Genomic DNA, 20,929 nt, shown 5'->3' on the forward strand with positions numbered 1-20,929 from the left:
AAATATGATACTAGCGGTTATAAAGGGTTAAAAGGGATGCGGCAACAAACTATTGTTTGAAATGCAGATAGTAACTAAGGTTGTTGAAAATTTGCTGCTCTTGTCAGCCTCTCCTTTTGTGCTCATAATTCTTCAAACTATTATTTTTGGAAATGACATCTGACTCAGTGTTTGTTCCAGTTGAGAAATCAGATAAAAACAGAAATGTGCTGACACTGCAACTTTGATAAACTGTTGCAAAATCTAGCTGTTGTTAGGACGAAGAGCAGATCGTCTAAAGCGCACGCTTCCAGAGCAGAACAAATTAGAAAGTGCAGATGGGGGGGAAAGTGACATGAATCTGTGTGTTTTCTGCATTTTTTAAAAGTTTTTAAAGAATTTATTGGATGTGAAAGTGTACCTAAATAGCAGGATAGCATCAGCTCTGTTTGAAGTGACCTTAATTTTTTGGATAATTGATATTTCCAGTGTCTTATTTAGATTACGTAGCTCCTATAAAACATGAATAATGGATTTAATGTAAAAAATGTTCATTTATTCAAAGCAAATGTAACTCACTGCCATGCAGCGTGAAATATCTTTACTCTAAAACAGAAATAGGTCAGTCTCTGTAGTGTACACCTGCAGCTATTGTCAGCTGCATTAAAGGTGTCCATTGAATATGAATAGAGCTGGCCTTGATGCCACTATAAATATAAAGCTTCAGATTTGCAGTTTCTGCAACCAAACAGTTTGTAAGCATCTAAAATCCAACGGTAGGACTGATGATATCAATCTTCTAAAAGGTTTTATTTAGAACTTAGAAGAAATGAACATGTCATAAGAAGATTAATTAAAAGCTAAAATTAAATTATTTAACTTTTTTCCATCTCTTCTCAAACGAACTTTAATTAAAGGAGAAATGGTTTGACTTTAAGACCAAGTATGCAGAGATGTACAAGAAAATGAAGAGGGAAAAATAGTGAATACATATTAAAAGATCATTTTTTTGGGAAATAAACTTAGCCCAATGCAAAAAAACAGAACAAAAAGGATTTTTTTTTTTTTTTTGCTGTGCGCCTCAAGCTTACACCTGAAAAATGTAATTCTGATGTGTGAGAACGACCTGAGCTGGATGTCACTAAAAAAAAGACAAAAAAATGGCCTGAAAAATAGTTTCTTTTTACAGCACTTCCGAAATGAGTCCTGTCTTCATATGTGATCTTTCAGATTAATCCATAAAAAATATTTTGGGGGGCTTACAAAAGAAAAATCTTCATTTGAATTTGTGATTTAAAGATCCTAAAATTAAGCTTTATGTGGAAGGAGTTAACAATAACAGATTTAAACTTTAAGTCCAACTCCAATCATCTTTTGATCTATGGTAAGCGTTCCCAGTGGTCATTCAATTGTGATTATAGTGTTTTTGTAGCCAAAATCAATAAATCGGTGTTGTTTTTAGGACATAGTTTCTGCAGAGTGGCAGGAATATTTTTGAAATTAGCCTCTGTGGGACTGTTGCCATGGAGCACGGGTCTGCAACCTTTGCCAGTAAAAAAGCCATTTTGGCCTGTTTACTGACCAAAGCCTAATAGTAGCAGCAACTTTTTAAAAAATCCTTTTAGGAAAATTTGATTCTGCTTTGTCATTTTTTAATAATAAATATGAATTATGTTTATTTTTGGGTGTGAATGAATACATAAATATTAAGATAAACTGGAATTTTCTCAAAGTGTAAAGTTATTTTTTTACTTTTGAAAGAATCTGATATGACTTTCTTTCAAAATAAAAGACTTCCTGTCCTACACAGGAAGATTCAAGTGAAGCAAATGTATTCCTAAACAACACAAGACAAAAACTACATTTTCTCTTGTTATAATTTAGGTTTATTTTGGTGAGCTGTTGTCCTTTTTCCTACTTACTACTGCTGTTAACTGGACCATAAACATGAAACTCGATTAGTTAATGATCCAGTAGAAAAGGTATATAAAGAATACACAAATCTATATATTTTTGCTACTTCCCGCTGTGTAGCTACTAGTCAATGTTATACAGCATCAGCCGTGAAGTTGTGCATCTTTTTGTCTAAAAGTGAATGCATCCGAATGGGGCAGAGAAGGAAGCTTTCGGCCCACTCAGTCACAAATAAGCTTTAAGCTGACATGATTTGAATAAAGAAATACTCAGAATAGCAGTTTTAATCATAATTTTCTCTATATATATGTGTTTCATCGTAAAAGAAATGCTGCAAGAACACCAAAAACAGCCTTTTTTGTATTAGGTTTTTAAGTCATGAAAGACAAAACCTCATTTCCAAATCAACTCTGATCCAGCAAAATGTTGTTTTAGAGTCTGTAGTTTGTAGCAGGGGTCCCCAAACTACGGCCCGAGGGCCAGATCCGGCCCTTCTCCACGTTTGGCCCGGCCCCCCAAAATTTTTTGGCCAAACTAAACATTTTTCCAGTTTTTTTAGGCTAATTTGACATTTGGTTAATATTTCAGCTACATGCTAGCTGTTTTGGCTAATTTAGGGTTTTTTTTGTTTTTGTTTTTAGCCAAATTTGGAGTTTAGCTAATATTTTAGCTCTATGCTAACTGTTTTGTCTAAACTAGACACTTTCCAGTTTTTTAGGCTAATTTGGCATTTAACTAATATTTCAGCTACATGCTAGCTGTTTTGGCAAAATGTATGCTTTTTTCCAGTTTTCAGGCAAATTTGGAGTTTAGCTAACATTTTAGCCTTATACTAGCTGTTTTGGCTGAATTAGACATTTTTCCAATTTTTTAGGCTAATTTGGCATTTAGCTAACATTTCAGCTACATGCTAGCTGTTTTGGCTAATTTAGATTTTTTCCGTTTTTTTTTTTTTTTCGCCAATTTGGAATTTAGTTAATGTTTTAGCTTTATGCTAGCTGTTCTGGCTAAGTTTGATATTTTTCCATTTTTGGGTGGGTAATTTAGCATTCAGCTAATATTTTAGCTACATGCTAGTTGTTTTGGCTAATTTAGGCTTTTTTTCAGTTTTTTAGGCATTTTTAAAGTTTAGCTATTATTTCATCTACATGCTAGCTGTTTTGGCTAATTTAAATTTTTTTTTAGGCTAATTTGGCACTTCACTAATATTTTAGCTAGCTATCAGCTTCAGGGTTTTCAGCTACCAACTATGGTGTTTTTAGCTATCAATTTAAGCATCTTCATATAATAATCTATCACAGGTTTTACTGAAGTTACTCTAGTTTTTAAAATGTTTTAGCGTTATTTTTTTCTGTGAAGATAACAGAAATTATTCTTTTAAAATTTGGCTATGTGTTCTGCAAAACCATAAATCTTTACGTATAGGCTGTGATTATTACACTTTTTCTGTTAGCCTACAAACAGACCTCGGCACCCCATCAGAGAAGAAAACTGATATGTGACCCTCACAGGAAAAAGTTGATGTAAAGTAACTCTGGTTTGGTCAAGACTCCACACTGCCAGAACGAGGTAAAGGACACCAAAGCACAAGAAACAAACCAAAGAGTTGAGCTCAGGCCTGACTGCACGCAGATGCTGTGGGTGTGTTGTGTTTACAGAGTGTTTTTCACTGAAGGAAAACAATAGACATGAACCCAAACAGAAAACAGGCTTGGCTTGGCTGCAGTTTTACCTGCTGGGATCAAACACTCAGTTGAATGAACGCAGTTATTTTTTTTTCCCCTGCATTGTTCTACATTAAAAAAAGAGGCGGCCACGCGCACACCCAAGCCTTTGTGCCTTCAGAGGACGACCGAGCAGTTGAGGATGCTCAGCATCATTCCCAGTCATTGTAAATTCCAGACGGGAGTATGTAATGGCCAGGCTCATGCGCGCCATATTGGAGCGGACTGTTCACATCACAACACGAGCAGAACGCCCTGCTGCGCCTCTCCTCTCCCCCTGAAAAACACTCAGCAGCATCCGTGGAGCTGCTGGCGCCACCAAAAACGTACCACTAAAATCATCATCTCATTTGACTAAATCAGATCAATTTGACAGGATGGATCATCCAAAACGCGCGTAAACGTGAGTTCCTGGTACACCTGTCGGCCCTGGAGTACTACTCACTATGAAGCTGCTGCGCCCCGGAGATGTAATCAAATACAACATGACATAATAATGACGGAATTCTGTAATTCCCTAATTCACCCACAGCCTTCAGCGGGCGTGCTGGTAAATCCCCCCGGGATTCGGTGTCTGTCGTGTGTTTACAGCATCCAAAGCGCACATTTGTGCGTCTTTTCCCTCATCTCTTTCGCTATGTCATCCGAAGCAGAGGATGCTGCTCAACCAGCTGCTGGTCAAATCACGGAAAGCAGGTCAGGCACATGGAAAACAGCCAGAAAAAAAACCCACTCACTCCGCTGCAGATCCTCTGTGCGTCCCGCTGCGGAGCTCTCCCAAACGAGGTGTTTGTTTCTAAATTCAGAATTCCTCTTCTCCTTCTTCTTCTCCTCCTCCTCTTTCTTCCCCTTCTTCTTTTCCCTGGCACCCTTTCTCTTATTTGGGAGGTGATGCCGCTGGCAGCTTGCGCGCGCAGCCCCGTCGCAAACCAGAGCCCGGCGGCTGCCTCCCCGCAAAAGACGCGCGGCGGACTTGTTGGCTCCGCGCTAAAGTGCGGATCTCGTGGGCGACAGGGCGTCGACCGAGGCAGGTTGTAGTTTGGTGAGAGCTGAGGGAGTCACGGTGGTATGTGGAGGGGAGTGCAGAGCAGAGGGGGAAAGGATACGCCTCCCTGCCTTGTGGAGGGAGATAAAGGGGGCCCTGGCCGCCGCGCGCTGATTGAGATATGGGTCGTCCTTTCTACAAGGAGGGCTGCGCTGCTGGCGCGCACCCAGCACTATCATATGACGCGCAGAGAAGCAGGCTGTTTGCTCCAGAGCTGCTTCAGGAGATCAAATCCAAGGAAGAAAGAAAGAAAGAAAGCGTCTTTTTTCTGTCCTGTTTACTGACCCACCTCCCCATCTAGTGGTGGACAGGGTTCGGTGTCAAAATGACTCCAAACTGAAACACAAATAACCGCCTCCAATCAACCTGTGACCCTAAAAAAGATGAGTTTGATCTTCCAGCTGCAAGGATGTGATTTAAACCAAAATGATGCGGCAGCTCATCATCACTCACATCTGCATCCAGAGGTTAGAAAAATATGTTGCACCTCCATTTGCCAGACAGCAGGGGGAGCTAGAGTTCCAGGCGTGATTCATTTTCAGCGACTTCCCATGAAAAATTCGAATAATGTGGCACACAGGTAACTATGCCAACAAACCACTATCAATATATAAAAAAGACTAACAGAAAGTACAAATAAGAGCAGAATAAAATCTATAAACTTAAAAAAATGTTACAGTTGGACAAAATTAATTTAAAACAATCAGTAAACCATAAGCTAGAAATCAATCTAGCACATAAAGCTGAAGTCGCACTAGCTTGATGCTAACTTGTAATGGGATTTCCCATAGGACGGCCAATGCTAACGCTCGGTCACATACAAGAAGTGTATTACATTCAGTAATTGCTATAAAACAAGTCTAAATGGTTGCTTTAGATCAGATTGTGAAGTGGAGTTTGGTAAAGGCCCCTCCCTTCACCCACACTCACCTACTGGTGTTTTCAGGAAATCAATTGTACATTGTCAAAACAAACAAACAAAAAAGTGAAAACCAGCTTGACTGCCAATGCAGTGTGCATAGGACCACTAAAAGAGCTCAGAGTTTACATTAATATTAAACCTTAGATTGGTAGATACAGACACAGATATCCCAAATTCTTTGAAAAACACAATCAGCTCCACATTCTGGACCATCAGTGAAAGTTTCATAGCAAATGGGATCGCAGTCAGGAGGACATCGGAGATGTTGATGAGGAGATAACCAGAGCAAGAGCCAAAAAGTTACTGGATGAGAATGTTTGTTAGCTCTGTCATTTCTGAATGAACTGGTGACAGATGTGATCTCAGAATGATTGCTGGTTCTTCATTTTCACATCTAGATAAAATGTTCACATTTTCATGCAATATTCTAAAAAAAAATCCTCAGTAGCAGCTCTGCCAGACTCTGGTGCTTTCTCCTCCTGTTTCCTTTTCAGATATCACTGCCCATGTCACTCCCAATTACCTAGATGAGGTACGTGAGTTAATTGGATCTTGGAATCCAACTGGTCCAACTGGGCAGAGGGAGAACTGCTGGAAGACAAGCAAGATGTCTGATCTTAGACATCTTTCATCCATAAATAATTTTTTTTATGCATCTTGTCAGGATTTTGGTGCTTTCTGACTGAAAATGACAGTCTATTTGCATACCAGGGAAAGGAGTTAATTGAAACGAGTCTGCAAAATACAAGTAACCCAACACTGAGCCCTGAGGTACACCCCTTAGGAAAAGATGAGATTAGTGTAGATTTCTATCATATTACTTTAATTATAGTAAATACAGCTATTTTGTAATTACAGTGCATTCATTATGCAGGATTTATTGCGTCAAACTGATTGCTTAACACTTATTCATTGAAGTCCCTAAATTGATTTTTATAAATTCCGTAGCTAAAAATGTGTTGTTTTAGCTGCTGGTCTCCAATCTAACACCCCTCTCTGCATTTACATTTAAATTTGCAACAGATGAAGTGACTTTTTTTTGTTGTTTAAAATATTTAAAGTTTCAGAGATTCAACTTTATTAAAGACCCATTCTAGCCATTTTTGATGTATTTTATAACTGTTTCCAGTGGTCTTTGAAAGGATTTGTATCCCAATAAACATTGGCATGGAGTATATAAAGTGTTTATTTGGCTCAGGTAGGACCAGGAGCAGCCTTCGGTCAGCAGGGGGGTGCTCAGGCACTAAGGAAGGAGAAGTGTTCGGAATCCAGGCAGGAGAGGCACTTGTAATCTCACAGCACAGGTTTGGATCTTACTTGGTGGTGAAAACTCATGAACAGTGATCAACAGAAGGAGCCAAAGTGGAGATGGAGGGAGTGCACAGTAGAGGGCTGACGTGAGGATGGTGCAGGAGGACGTCCAGGTAGGAAGAGGAAATGGCAGGAGGCAAGTGTGCTGGTCCAAGACTCGCCAGTTCAAAAGTTCCAGTGCTGGGGTTTCTCAGAGACAGATTCACAAGTCAGTCAAAAGGTTCACATGAACAGGGCTGTTGCTCCATGGAAGGCTTGAGACAAACGGACAGAGACTGGAGGGCAGCAGCTCCCAATAAAGGGAGGTAAACAGATGTCCCTCATCACCTGATTAGCTCTCAACAGACTGTGGATGAGGAAGGAGTGCAGGTGCAGCCATGACAGTCTTAAGTATGAATATGCCATTTTTTTTAGCCAAAATCTGAAAAAAAGTGTAATTTTCTTGGACATAGTTTCTGCAGAGTGGCAGGAGTTCATTAGAAATTTGCCCGAGTTGTGAGAGGGACCATTGGAATGAGACAACTCCATCCCCCCTTTCCGTCACCCATCTGTTTACACACTCTCCCAGTAGCTTAAAGCCCCTGTTGCCACCCCTAAGCTAACATCATAGTTCAACAAAAATGGTGAGCAATGTTGGAGCTATCCAACCCTACAATTTTGAGCCAGATACCAGCTCAGACATGGAAAACAAAGACATGCATGGATCTATTTCTCTGCAAGTGGATGCATCAGAATGGAGCTGTGACAAAGAGGCAGAGGCGTTTGGATCCATGAGTAAATTATTTTTAATGGCATGAACTAGGCGGCCGCCTGGGAGTCATAAAACAAAAGTAATAATTAAAACCACCAAAAAAGACCTAATAAATTTGACAATAATTTTTCCTGGTGCTGCGCCCCTCCTCTCCTGACACAGCCCCTGTCAAAACTAAATTGGACTCAAATTAGTTTTTTTGTTTTGTTTTTTTAACGTTCAATTGTATGGAACCCCCCCTTCATTTTGGTCGAAAAATACTCTTGTTTTGGCCGTAAAAGAAGAATATAACCGGCAATCTTGTTTTTTTTTTCTTACCGTTTGTGATGATTGCCTGATGAACCTTGGTTAGCATAGAGCAAAGGCTGATGGGAGATGAAGTGAGGAAGGTGCTTGGAAGACTGTCAAAACTCAGGCAATGGCTTCCTCTGGTGGTCGAAGGTGGAGGAGGATGGTTGAAATGTGAAAGGAGCGAAGAAGGAAGCCTGTGGCCCAGACCCGCCTATTTTCTACGTAACAAATAAGCTTTTTTAAACGTCTTCTCCTGATTCACAACAATTTGTATTAAAAAATATTTAGAAATGCAACTTTGAGTTAATTTTTTGTACGTGTTCACCAAAAACCAAATACACAATAGTCTGTCTTTAAATAAAAGCTGAGAATAGGCTTTTTACTATACACAACAGGTGTCTCTGGCATCGTGTATTCGTACTCTGTGGTTGTGTGTCTTCTTTTTCAACTGAATAATTGTTCCAATTTTTTTTTTCTTGTTTTATTTACTTAACATCCGTTGTGCCTGTTTTGTTGCAGATTGTCACCATTTTTATCTTTCATCCCATCCTCAGGTCTTAATTTTTCAGAATTTGTCCTCCTAAACTTTAGAGAAGTTTGAGGAAAGCTTCAGGGCCTGAAATTAAGTTGCAGGCGAGAAGGCAAATATTGAGTTCAGATTTGGAGGTGGGCATGTCCAGACTCACTGGCTGGTCTATTTCTTTGGGTTTTTTTGGATTGTTTAGTTGTATTATTATTATTATTTGAATATTTTAAAATATATTTTTCATTCATTTTTTTTACATTTTTCTTGATTTTTTTTTATATTTCTTTGTTTTTTTTTAGACAAAACGAATACAGCTATCTCTGTTTCAGTTTGGTGCTCAGTTTGTGTGTCAGGATTTCAGAATGGGTCCTGCAAGCCTATTTACATGAATGCAAACAAACTTGTGTGTTTTCACAGGATTTTTCAGCAAGCGCCCTGTGTGTTTACTCGTGTGTGTGTGTGTTTGTCCGTGACTCTGGGAAGCCAGCTCAGCACTTGGCTTCTTATCTCCCTCTCAGAACCGTGTTCATGAATAAACACCGCCTTAAAGGAAATCACCCAAAATGAAGTCAAGTTCGGAGGAGAAAGAGAATGGATAAGGAAGCTTGAAGTGTTGGGGGAGGGAGCTGAAAGGCAGATTGAGGCTTGGAAGGTGGGAAAACAGGGAATTTCCTGGATTTGGGGATACCTTTGTGCAAAATGCAAAAATATGTACCTTTTTTTTCCCCCCAACTGGATCTGAATTTTACGCAGAAGCCTCTAGAAAACTCTCGGCTGTTTTGTATTTTGCTGTTTTAACCGTGTAGGAGGTGAGGAATATTCATTTTACTTTTTTTTCTGTGATTTATAATGAACCTCCTTTACTGAAAGGACATAAAAAAATAATATTCCCCCTCACCCTGTCAATTTCATCTCTTTTTCACATCTGTAAATGCTGTCTTTCCTCTTCTCCACAGCAGCAGAGCTGTCACTGAACCAGATCCGTCTGCTGCTCAGACTGGAATAATGAGGGACATGAATTGGAAATGTGTGGCTATGAATGTTTGCCCTATGAAAAGGAAGGGATTTTAGTCACACACCAACTGTCTGTCCTATTACTCACCAGGGACCGTCTCACACACACGTTTTTATTTCGTTCTAAACACCAATCTGACCTCTAGTGCTCTCTCTATGACCACCATCAGATGTGACAACCTGTTAATCGGTGTCGGCTCTGCAGGTCAAGCAAGTGCCGTCAGAGAGCCGCTTCTTCGTCTCCCTGTGGTGACAGCTCTTTAATTTTCTTTGGTAAAGGCAGTTAAGGAATGAGATGCATTTTTCCTCCTATTATTCAGCTCTTTCACGCACGTCCCCCCATGCAACCTGTCTTTGTGTGTTTGATTGTTATCCACTTTCTCAAGCTTTCTGTTCTTCGATTTGCCTGTTTTCTCATGATGTCCAGTTCTTTCTAACTGTATCCCAATTGGGGCCAAACACACACAATTTCAGACTCACATGTTTGTGTTATTATTCTATGAGATACACCCACTTTACGGTACACCTTGAACTCCCTTTTGCCTTCAGAATACCTCAAACCTCAGTGGCATCGGTTCAACAAGGTACTGGAAACATTCCTCATAAAGTTTGGTCCATACGGACGTGATAGCATTTCACAGTTGCTGCAGATTTGTTGAATGAACATCCATGATGCCAATCTTCCATGTTCAAGAAACTATTAATCCAGCTTTATGGCATGGTGCCTTATCCTATTGATAGGTAGGATGGAAGTAGCCATCAGGAGATGGTACACTGTAGTCATGCAGGGATGGACAGTTACAATACTCAGGTAGGGGGTGGTGTTGACCATAGACCAGGAGTTGGCAACCAGTTTTATTTAGTCTGTTTAGTTTAGCAATTAGCTATTTTTCATATTTTATGACCGACTGAAGCCCAATAAGGCGATTGCTTTGTGATATTGGGCTATGTAAATAAAATTGAAATGAATTAAAAGAACCATTTGGGCTCATTTTCAACTGATCAAACCCTAGAAGGAGCCGCATAGTCTTACTTTAAACTTTAAGAAATTTGGATTCATGACCTTTTTTTGAACAATAAATATGAAATTTGTCAATTTTTTGGCACGAACAAAAGCAAAAATTTAAAAAGAACCTAGCATCTCTCAAAAAGTGATTTTTTTTAAATGACTTATTTTCAAAATAAAAGATGCTCTGTGGCAAACAGAATTGTCTCAATGCAGCTTAGGGCAGCTAGTAACCAATATTGTGCAGCATAAGATAACATGTGCTTTTAACTTGTAAAAGATCAAACTTTTTACCAAAGTTTTGCTTTGCAATCTGTGCATTCTGGAGGTAGCGTTGAGCAAACAAGACGTCTTCAGGTCAACAGGGATGTAAAAATTATGTCCCGATCAGGTTTTTTTGGGCCCAATCCGATTTACAGTCATTTGATTTTAGTCATGTGAGAAAATTTAGTGACTTTATCTTTAATATCCTTGTCTCTAAAAAGGTCGGAAAACACTGCTTTAGAGGTAATTGTTTGTGTTAGGACAAACCAACAGATACACTTACTATCAGTTTAAAGCATTTTTAAAAGAGTTATTGATCCTGAATCATCTAGCTAGCTTAATTGACTTGTTTACATTAGCCTTCTGCTTGAGCTGCTGCCGTTTTCTGCTGCGCTTTCCTGCAATAACATTGTGGGATGTTTTCATGACATGCCGACTTCTAGTGGAGTATTTTTCCGGAATAATAAGATTGAAATATAAAGTGCTGATCATAAAAAGAATAAAATAAATATCTGATCCTGATCGGACAACAAAGTACGTTTTTGATTGAGTCATCAACCACGTGATTGGCCCGATCACATGATCAGATCGGGACATCCCTAGTAAAAACCTACACATTTTATTATTTATGTGGTCCTCAGCCATCAATTTATAAATGTAACTAATCTAAATTAAATAAATGCTAATAAATAAATCCATAAAAAAAACAAAAAAACTATTTTGTTCTTCTTTTGTTTTGTTCTTTTTCCTCTTTGTCCTCAGCAGTCTTACACTACTGGGTTTTGTTATTTTAGTTTGGGGTTTGGTAGTCTTAGTTTGTGGGATTTGTTTATTTGTTTTCTTGAGATAGTTTTTGTTGCACAGCCATTAGCAGGTGGGGTCAGCAGTCTCCATGACTTATTTTATGTTTGGCGTAGGAGCCACCATGGAGAGATAAAAAGAGCCACATGTGGATCTGGAGCTGCAGGTTGCAGACCCCTGCTAAAGACGTATATATTATCACCTAGGGGTAATTCAGAGAGACCAATTAACCTCGGAAATGTGTTTTTGGATTGTAGGAGGAATCTGGAGAAAACCCACACATGCATGGGGAGAACATGGAAGCTCCAACAGAAAGGTCAGGGAATCTCACTGTCAGGCGAGAGCGCCGAGGCCAGCCTTACCCACACACTAATATGAATATTCTATGAAACGTATCAATGGGAGAAAGCAAAATCTACTTCACGACATCCTAAAATTGGATCCATCAAAACGGTGTCTTGTTTTTTTTTTACTCCTATTCGTTTTCTCATAATTCCTTCATCATTGCATCTCAGTCAATTATATTTTCTTTGTGTGTTCATCCAGTTTTTCCTTTTTCTTTTCATCCAATCCTTTTCTGTGTTCTCACCCCATTTTCCCAATCAGTCGGATTTCTTTTGAATGTTTTTCTTCTACAATTTTTCTTTAACATCGAACAAAACTCTGATGGAGGTCACCACATTCACAGATGCGCTTAAATGAGGGGAACGGCTTTGAGGTTTTTTTGATTTTTTTTTATTCAGCTAATATTAAATGAAATGGATCACAGGGCTCAGATGGGCGCCGTGCAGCAGTGCTTTAATTTACTCATTAAATTGACGCTCCCAGAACAGCTGATTTAGAAACGGATTAAAGAGAGAGAGAAGTCTCCTAATTTCATGCTGGATTATTTGTAGACGGGCAAAAAAAAAAAAAAAAACACCCTTACAGGAGCCACATCAGTGTAGAGGTCCTGAAGTGTTTTATTAAACTGAAGCTGAGTTAGGTAAATATTTGTGTATTTTATGCCCCATATCCCTCAGCATCTTAACGGTGAAGGAGAGAAACTGGGTCAGACAGGAGGAAGAGCGCGTGATCTTCTGCCAAGAGCTTCCTCAGAAACCTCGGACGTGGCTGACACTCTGCTAGCATGTGAGACACTTCTGCATTTGGAAAGACATATGGAAGTGGAGGTGAGGCGCTGCACGAAGACAGGAGCTTTAATTGGATTTATTCAGTCAATGTAAGACGAGACAGAATATAAAAAAAGCACATCAACTATATTCTTAGTGAAATTTGACCCCCATTTCTAACAGGATTGAAACAGTGACTAACGCAAACGCAGCAGAGAGTTTACTACATTATTACATTACTGACACACACATGTGCATGCGCCATGTCCCAGACCCAATTAGTCCGGTCTGGTAACTGTGTCAGTGTGTTACTACCCCGTCTTAGGCCTGCAGGGTATTGAAGTCGTGTTCTGTGCTGTCTTACTCATGCATGTAAGGCCACACACATCGTTCATGCTTAAATACACACTCCATGTTCAGCCTCTACTTTAATGCAAAAATGCTCAGGGCAACATGTACATTCATATGTGGATTTTTCTTCTCCGAAAAAGAAAGCGTGTAGAAATGTCTGACTATAGAGACTTCCTGATATGATATGAGGAAGCGAGGTGATCTGCTTTATTTTCCTTCATTGTTTCTATCCGTTTTGTATCCTGTGTACATTAAGGGATGTCAAATTTAAAAGCAAACCCTGAAATCTGAGCATACTGAAGGATGGAAGTGAATGCTGAGCAGCAGCTTCTTTTGATGTGTTTAAACGTGTTCACCCACAGTGTGAACAACAACAATCCAGCCTGAAGGCCATATTGAGTGGAGTTTGACGTGAGAGTTTTTGTTGGGTCCGCTCGGTCATACATGACCTCAACCTCAGCCTGTACCCATCAGAAAGAGCAATTGTCCTTGATATTATTTCATCTGGAGGCCCAAAAGTCTGATTCTGACATTCTGACAAACATGAACATAGAAATAATAATAATAAAACATCCTTGAATATGCATAAAGTTGAGCTCATCTTAAATCAGCAGATTAAAAAGACTCCCCCCCCCCCGATACTAATTGTGATTATCATGAATTATGAGTGTTCCAGCTGAGACCCGTATTTTTTTCTTTTTTGTACTTTTGGATTGTTTTTTTCTGTCTCTGTTCTATTTAGGGAGTTGGAGTTTGTGTGTCTTTTCTTCAGCCATCTTTGTTTGTGCCTAATTGTCAAGAGAACTTGATTGGGTGAGGATCTTCAGGGCAGCAAGTAAAAACCGTGTCTACAGTTGGAATTCCATCGCCAAGCTGGAAGCAACACATCTAAACTTATTTTTCTGTTTACACAGGTTTTGGTCCTCGTAATTTGGTTATTATTTTTTTAAGAAAACTATTCCAAGGTTACTTTCATTCCTGGAGTCTTTGTAAGAGTTTTGAATGAATTGGGGGCTTGTCCAGGATTTTATTTGTTTGGTGCTACATAGGTTGGGGGCTTGTCCGGGATTTAATTTAGTGTGGTGTTACATAACTTGGGGGCTTGTCTGGGATGTAATTGGTTTGGTGCTACATAGATTGGGTTCTTGTCTAGGATTTATTTTGTTTGGTGTTACATAAATTGGGGGCTTTTCCGGGATTGATTTGGCTTGGAGATACACACATTGGGGGCTTGTCCAGGATTTATTTAGTTTGGTGTTACATAAATTGGGGGCTGGTCCAGGATTTATTTTGTTTGGTGCAACACAAATTGGGGCTTGTCTGGGATGTATTTGGTTTGGTTACATAAATATTTTTTTTCCCAGAATTTACTTGGTGTGGTGTTGCATAAATTAGGGGCTAGTCCGGGATTTATTTAGTTTGGTGCTACATTTGGTGTTACATTTCTCTGGGATTAACAGGGGGCTTGTCTGGGATTAAATTGGTTCAGTGCTACATGAGTCGGGGGCTTGTCCGGAATTTATTTAGTTCGATGCTACATCATTTGAGGGCTTGTCCGGGATTTAATTTAGTGTGGTGTGACATAACTTGGGGGCTTGTCCGGGATTTAATTGGTTTGGTGCTACATAGATTGGGTTCTTGTCTAGGATTTATTTTGTTTGGTGTTACATAAATTGGGGCTTGTCTGGGATATATTTGGTTTGGTTACATAAATATTTTTTTCCTAGAATTTACTTGGTGTGGTGTTGCATAAATTAGGGGCTAGTCCGGAATTTATTTGGTTTGGTGCTACATTTGGTGTTACATTTGTCTGGGATTAACAGGGGGCTTGTCTGGGATTAAATTGGTTCAGTGCTTAATGAATCGGGGGCTTGTCCTGGAGTTATTTAGTTTGGTGCTACACAAATTGGGGGCTTGTCCGGGATTTATTTCGTTTGTGCTACATAAATTGGGGGCTTGTCTGGGATTTATTTAGTTTGGTGCTACATAATTTGGGGGCTTCTCCGGGATTGAATTTGTTTAGTGCTAAATAAATTGGGGGCTTGTCCGTGTTTAATTTGTTTCAGTGCTACATAAAGACATAGTGTTTTGGGGGGTTTAGGTGTAAGTAAAAACCATCTGTTAGCAAAACACAATTTTGCCAGCATTGTTAGTAAACTATCTGAAACCCAGATTGGGGGCAAAAAAAGGAAAAATAGTCTCTGATATTGTTTAGGGGCTGAGCCAAATTTGGAGGTGGGCCAAATCCGGCCCGCGGGCCGTAGTTTGAGGACCCATGGTCTACAAGAGGCTTTTTCCTCAAAAAGAGGTCTTTTAAATTTTTCAATTAAAACATTAAATCCTATATTTATTGTGCCAAATGCAAGATAAGGTTGTCGCCCAGTGGATTCCTAATCCCTCCAGAAGTTCAGACTGTAAGCTTTAAAGCTTCAAATCTACTTCCTCCATGAGCAAAGGTTGACAGGGCCCCGGGGGAGATGCTTTAAGGTGGAATGACAGTGACAAAGTGTGCACGATAAAAAGAAAAGGAGTTGTACTGAAGAGGCTTTTGTGCCGTTCCGCGGCGGTAAATCAGACCTGAAGAAGATATAAGGAGCTTGACCTGCACAGCTGCTTCCCCCATCGATGCTGTATGGACACGCAGAGTCACAAAAATAGACGTTGACAGTCGACTCCTCCTGCAGTCGCACATTCGTACTTGTGCGGGCCACCAACGACAGAAAGAGGGGAGAAGAGGCCGAGAGAAAGAGCTGTTGGCTCAGTATGTGTGACTCACGGACAGACTGACTGTCCTCGGGCTTCTGTACGCCATCTGCCCCCCCACTCATTTCTCTGTGGCTTCATCACACAGCCTGGAGCTGCACAGTACCATATCTTCACAAAAAAGACGGAATCAAGGGAGGGTTAAAAGCTGCGATACATTTTTAAAGACCACACAGTGGTTTTTGGTAATATACATGTGTTACATCACTGCAATCTATGGGAATCAGAAATTTCGGAGTGAATTGCCTGGCTTTGTCTTGTGAGGAGAAGGTTTCAGTCAATACCGGCTTCATTCCTGCAGGTCATCGGGGATCGACCGGCCTAATTCATTACAGAAACATGACACTTACCCATGCAAAGGCTGCACAGCGACTGCGTCTGCGCATCGTCTGTGCTGCGCGCATTTGTGTAAGTGGAAGTTCTCATAACGAGAATCGATGGAGAAGATCCTTTTCATTAGAGGGGCAGTAAAAGCTGCAGGACCATCGACCACTTTCCAACCGCACCGTAAACACCTGCTCAAAACACCAGAAGAGAAGAAGAAGAAGAAGTCCTAGTTTTTTATTCAACGAGGTTAATAAAGTTACACATTACAACAGTTAAAAAAAAACAACAAACATCAGTCCATTAAAAAAAACTCTGGAGCTCTAACTGTTCTGACAGGATGAGGAAGTATATTTACAGTCAAAAGTGAATCACCAGAATGTTACTCCGCCAGCACGTCAAGCACAGGTTAAAAGAATGACAACAAAAAGCACATTCACACATACATGCAGCACAAACCGACAAGAAACTTTACCTACCAGCTCCTGGAATGAGGAGCACCTCTAAAAACACACCTTGTTTCATTTTACACAACCTCCTCCAACAACAACTGTACAAAACCTGCTGATATGCAGTCGTGTGCAAACGCTAGAAATTCATCTTTTTAGCTTTGAAACCAAAAAATTGTGATGGATTTATAGAATTAGTTACAACCACGTGTCTGGATGACATTTTAAACAATAAAGGCTACATCACTCACTCCCTAACAAGTTGGTTTCTACCTGTTTTCAGTCAGTGGAATGTTCTCCCTGACATTTTTTTATGTGTTTTTTTTAATCTTGCACTTAAATAAAATACTGTATATATTTGTGATTTTTTTCCCATTTAATTTAATGTAATTACGTCTATTAATAGATGCTTTTTAGTTTTTTTTTTTTTTGTCAAAAATGACATTTATATAATTCAGTAGTATATTTTTACCTTACTACTCTCCACTTCGACAGTATTTTCTTGGTTCCTTCTGGATATTTTCCTACTTTTCAATGGATATTTGTGTCTCAATTATTTTCAATGCTAAACTTCTTTTGTGCACTTTCCCTTTTTTGTTTTTTGAATGGGGTGTTTTCGAGCCCTCTGTATAAAAGGCTCTGCATAAATAGAACTTGATTTGGGCTCGCATTGCAGTCGTGGAACTTGGACACCTTCCAGTCATTGAATTGGCCACAAAAGAGAGAATGCTAACTAAAAAATAAAAAATAAGAAATGTGTTAAATGCTAAAAAAGTTGTTTAAAACTGCATTTTAGTCAGAACAATGACAACCAAAGCAACAAATCTCACATAGACCTCCTAGTAAAGACTTAAATATTTTTAAAATCTTTATATTCATTTGATTTAACAGACTTGGACATGAGTTTAGTTTAGGGTGACCCCACTGAGGTTCCTTGTATTATCTTGGTTCATGCTCCATACTTTCTTTCTTTCCTTTAATGCCTTTTTTGTGTCTTTTTCTAAACTAAGAGGCACAGGGAGCATCCCTTACGATGTTTGATTAAGACTATTCCCATATTATTGATTTAACCAATTGCTTGCTAAGTCATTATTTTAAGTTGTATTTTTCTAATAATGTTTCTGACCAGAAAAGAAGAATTCTAACGTTTGGAGACGACTGCATCCTTTAGATGTTTGCTGTGCACAGAAGGACACCGACTTCACCCGCGCATGACTGTGCTTGTCAATAAAGAATAATGCTCTAAAACAAAGATACCAGGTAATAACTACTCTGTACAAAAGGATTTCAACACACACAAGAGGCAGAGGTGTGCAGACGATGCACCGACAGACTGCACCGGTCATTCCCACGAGTTTTAGATTATATATGCAATTCAGCTGACTCAAAAAGATTGCGAACAAATGCTCAGATTGACATAATCTGGTTGTTTTGGCTGATTAACAAAGTGTCCTGTCAGCACATTTAGCTTATCATTAAACCGAACAGCATTTAAGAAAATCCACATTTTTTTTAATGTATGACTCATTCAAACTTAAGGCTTTTTTTAACCAGAGCAATACATTTCACTGACAGCAGTTTTTATGTAGGAATATGATAGTTTTTAAAGGATAAGATGATGAAGAGCATATTTTTGTTGGTTTTGGAGATGATGTTTTAGGGAACGATTCCTGAAATTATTTTTAATTTTAAGACAGAAAAGTTCCAATCGGATGTATTTAATATGTGGTCGTCTGTTCCATTGGTTTCCATTGAGACGATTAAAAGGCAGCTCGTCCTTTTCCTGTGATATCATAGAACCTCAGTCTTATCAAGAACTGGAAAAAAGGCAGTAAACTGTCAAAAAGATTGGCAGTTTTTCAAACCTTGTAAGGCAATTGTAGAGCTGAGGACTCAACATCACCTGTCAGTCAAAGGACCACGCCTTGTTTGTGCATTTTTTGGCCAAATTGTTTTAAAAAAAAGCAAAACTGAAATGTAATTTTAAAGTTGGAAACTTATACAGCAGATTGTTGGTGTAGCCATCGACTGTATACTGAGAACTGGACAGAGTGGCCCCTCCCTCCTGGGATTCCAAACAGGAAGTGCCTGCTGGTTTTAAAACCCAACAGACTTCTATTGAGAAATAGAAGCTCAATGAGGCTCAAATGCCTCTGCCCGGCTATTAAATCAACCATTTCTCTAGTTCAGGTTCTTGCTAATCTGAACATTTTTGTAAGTTATTCCAAGTAGGTGGAGTCACATCCAATGTTCAAAACATTTGACAGTCTTAGTATGGCCCACTTTCCTTCCACTGATCAAACAGATAAGAGCTGAAGGCCTCTTGTGTTGGACATCTTTTACTGTCACAACAAGGGGTTGTACGTTTTCTGACACAAGGTGTCTGTTTATATAAACCCCTTTTGTAATTTAGGCTAAACTTTATTTATATTGATTATCTCCGTATCCTTTTTTTCATGGACCAGATGGGAAAGAACCGGACTTTCAAGTGGTAGGGGTGTGGCCTAATTGGTGAGAGTGGTTGCCGTAGAAATCTCGTCTAAGACTGACCAATCACAGTTTACTGACAATGCCCGGTTGTCCTTTCGCAAAAAAAAAAAGTGACTGACTTCCTTTTGTTGGGCCTAGAAATAAGTCAATTTTTTCCTGAGTGATGTCATACTCACTATGTCCAGTTCTCATATACAGTCAATGGGTGTAACCCTGGGTTTACACTGCATTCAGTCTGACCCCAATGCGGACGCTGGAGTCTTTATGTAACTTGAAAAGTACGACACACACTCACACTATATCCAGTCCGGTCCGACGCTCCGTATCCATTTAATTGGCATCAAGTTGAAGTTGGGGCTATTAATGACCTAAACCGGAAATCGTGTGAGTGAGTGTAAAGCTGCATCTGGTACATTTTTCAAAGTAAAACCTATTTTATCCTGTACTCACTGCTTTCACCATGTTTGTGACAACTAATGCCGGTCTCCTCTACTTATTACACAATACATGAAGCCTAAATAACATAAACGTTTTAATATAAGTTACGCATTGTATGAGGACAAGTCACGCAGAAAAAGAAGTGTGAATATAATTCAAAATAACGGGGAATGAGGATTTGTTTACTAGTACTTCCCATATGTATGGCGGGTTATCACGAGGCAGCGGAGTCTGTAGCTGCAGCAGGACCGCTATCCGTAGCCAATGCTAAACCGCTCCAGCTTCCTCACCGGAGCCGGACCGGATGCAGTGTGAGCCCGGGGTGACTAATCCCTAGTGGTTAAGATTATCCGTTTTCTGGATGAACTTTAATCCAAAAGTATATAAGGCTTACGCAACACAGTCTGATAAGGAAAATACACAGCCTCCATTCAAGATAAACAGTTTTTTTTTTCAGCTTAATGACACAATCCTCATCGGTAGGTGCATTTGTCACATAGTTTGCCTTAATATTTACAAATTCGACTGAGGTGACGGAAAAATCCATGTTTGCTGATGACTGATGTATGTGAAGGAGTTTTTCCATTGTTTACGCATCGACTTAAATCCTGTTAGCCAGTAGTGAGGTTCTATGGTTTGTTACACCGTCAACAGACATACGTCATGTCAACAAACGGCTCCGGCTACAGAAAAGTTTTGCTTTTTAAAGGGCAAAACCAGGATGGATGCGTTTTCCTGCAGAGCCTCTCCGTCTGAACCATTCAAATCAAAGATTTGTTTTACAGCTTTGATGTGATCACACAACCATTTTGTGTAAGCGAGCTCTCCGTTTGTCTGGTTTCATGACCGAGCGCTCATGCCTTGAAGCTCCACCCCCTTGCAGCGTTCACACACACAAACTGTCTGCCCGGCTTCATTGTGCCGTGCAGCCCGCTCGCCCTCTTTTATTTTAGAAACAATTCTCTTTCTGTTCCGCTGCCTCTCGTGTTTACAACAGTAATCCCTCCGGTGACGTCTGCATGTGGGTGCCCGACTGTGCATGATCCCCCCCCCCAGTTCACCAGAATGGAGCTTCCTAAGCCGGCTCTCTGGTGGATGCTGACACTTTTGCTTGGCGTCAGAAACAACATTTCCAATTTTTTTTTTTTACTTTGAGCTGAAAACACTCATGCATTGAACCAGAGCTTATTCTTCTGTAGGGTTTTTAGATAGATTCCAAAGCATGTGATGGTTGGCTGCCCTTGATTTTGATGTTCTTTGTTTGCGAGTCTGTCAAATGTTCATTTATCTGTTTTCCTTCTTTCTTTGACCGTCTGAAGAAACCCTTTAAAGTAGATGTGGAGCTGAGTGTTTGTCTCTTCACCCTGAAGCTGTACGTGTGAGCAGTTTGTTTTAAGAGTTATAGGTCTGTATTTTTGCTCACTGTCTTCTCTAGCATCAGGCAGGCGGCTCTG

At 39.7% G+C, this 20,929-nt stretch overlaps 2 protein-coding genes and 1 long non-coding RNA gene across 3 annotated transcripts in view; 1 reads left to right on the plus strand and 2 right to left on the minus strand.

The window, feature by feature from the left end:
* Positions 1-5,000, minus strand: part of palm1b (paralemmin 1b) — a 36,776-nt gene extending 31,776 nt beyond the window's left edge. Inside the window, exon 1 of the mRNA XM_024268899.2 lies at positions 4,355-5,000. The gene's annotated coding sequence lies outside the window, so the exon portion shown is untranslated. The remainder of the gene's footprint in view (positions 1-4,354) is intronic.
* A 6,586-nt stretch (positions 5,001-11,586) lies between these two features.
* Positions 11,587-17,321, plus strand: LOC112144812. The gene is made up of 4 exons (XR_002918973.2): positions 11,587-11,864; positions 12,571-12,720; positions 13,754-13,846; positions 13,926-17,321. It is a non-coding gene; the product is annotated as an uncharacterized LOC112144812 (long non-coding RNA).
* Positions 16,321-20,929, minus strand: part of plppr3a (phospholipid phosphatase related 3a) — a gene marked incomplete in the record, with an annotated part of 34,550 nt that continues 29,941 nt past the window's right edge. Inside the window, 1 exon segment of the mRNA XM_024269603.2 lies at positions 16,321-20,920.

The sequence above is a fragment of the Oryzias melastigma genome, linkage group LG22 (genome assembly GCF_002922805.2).
Source record: "Oryzias melastigma strain HK-1 linkage group LG22, ASM292280v2, whole genome shotgun sequence".
Classification (NCBI taxonomy): Eukaryota; Metazoa; Chordata; class Actinopteri; order Beloniformes; family Adrianichthyidae; genus Oryzias; species Oryzias melastigma.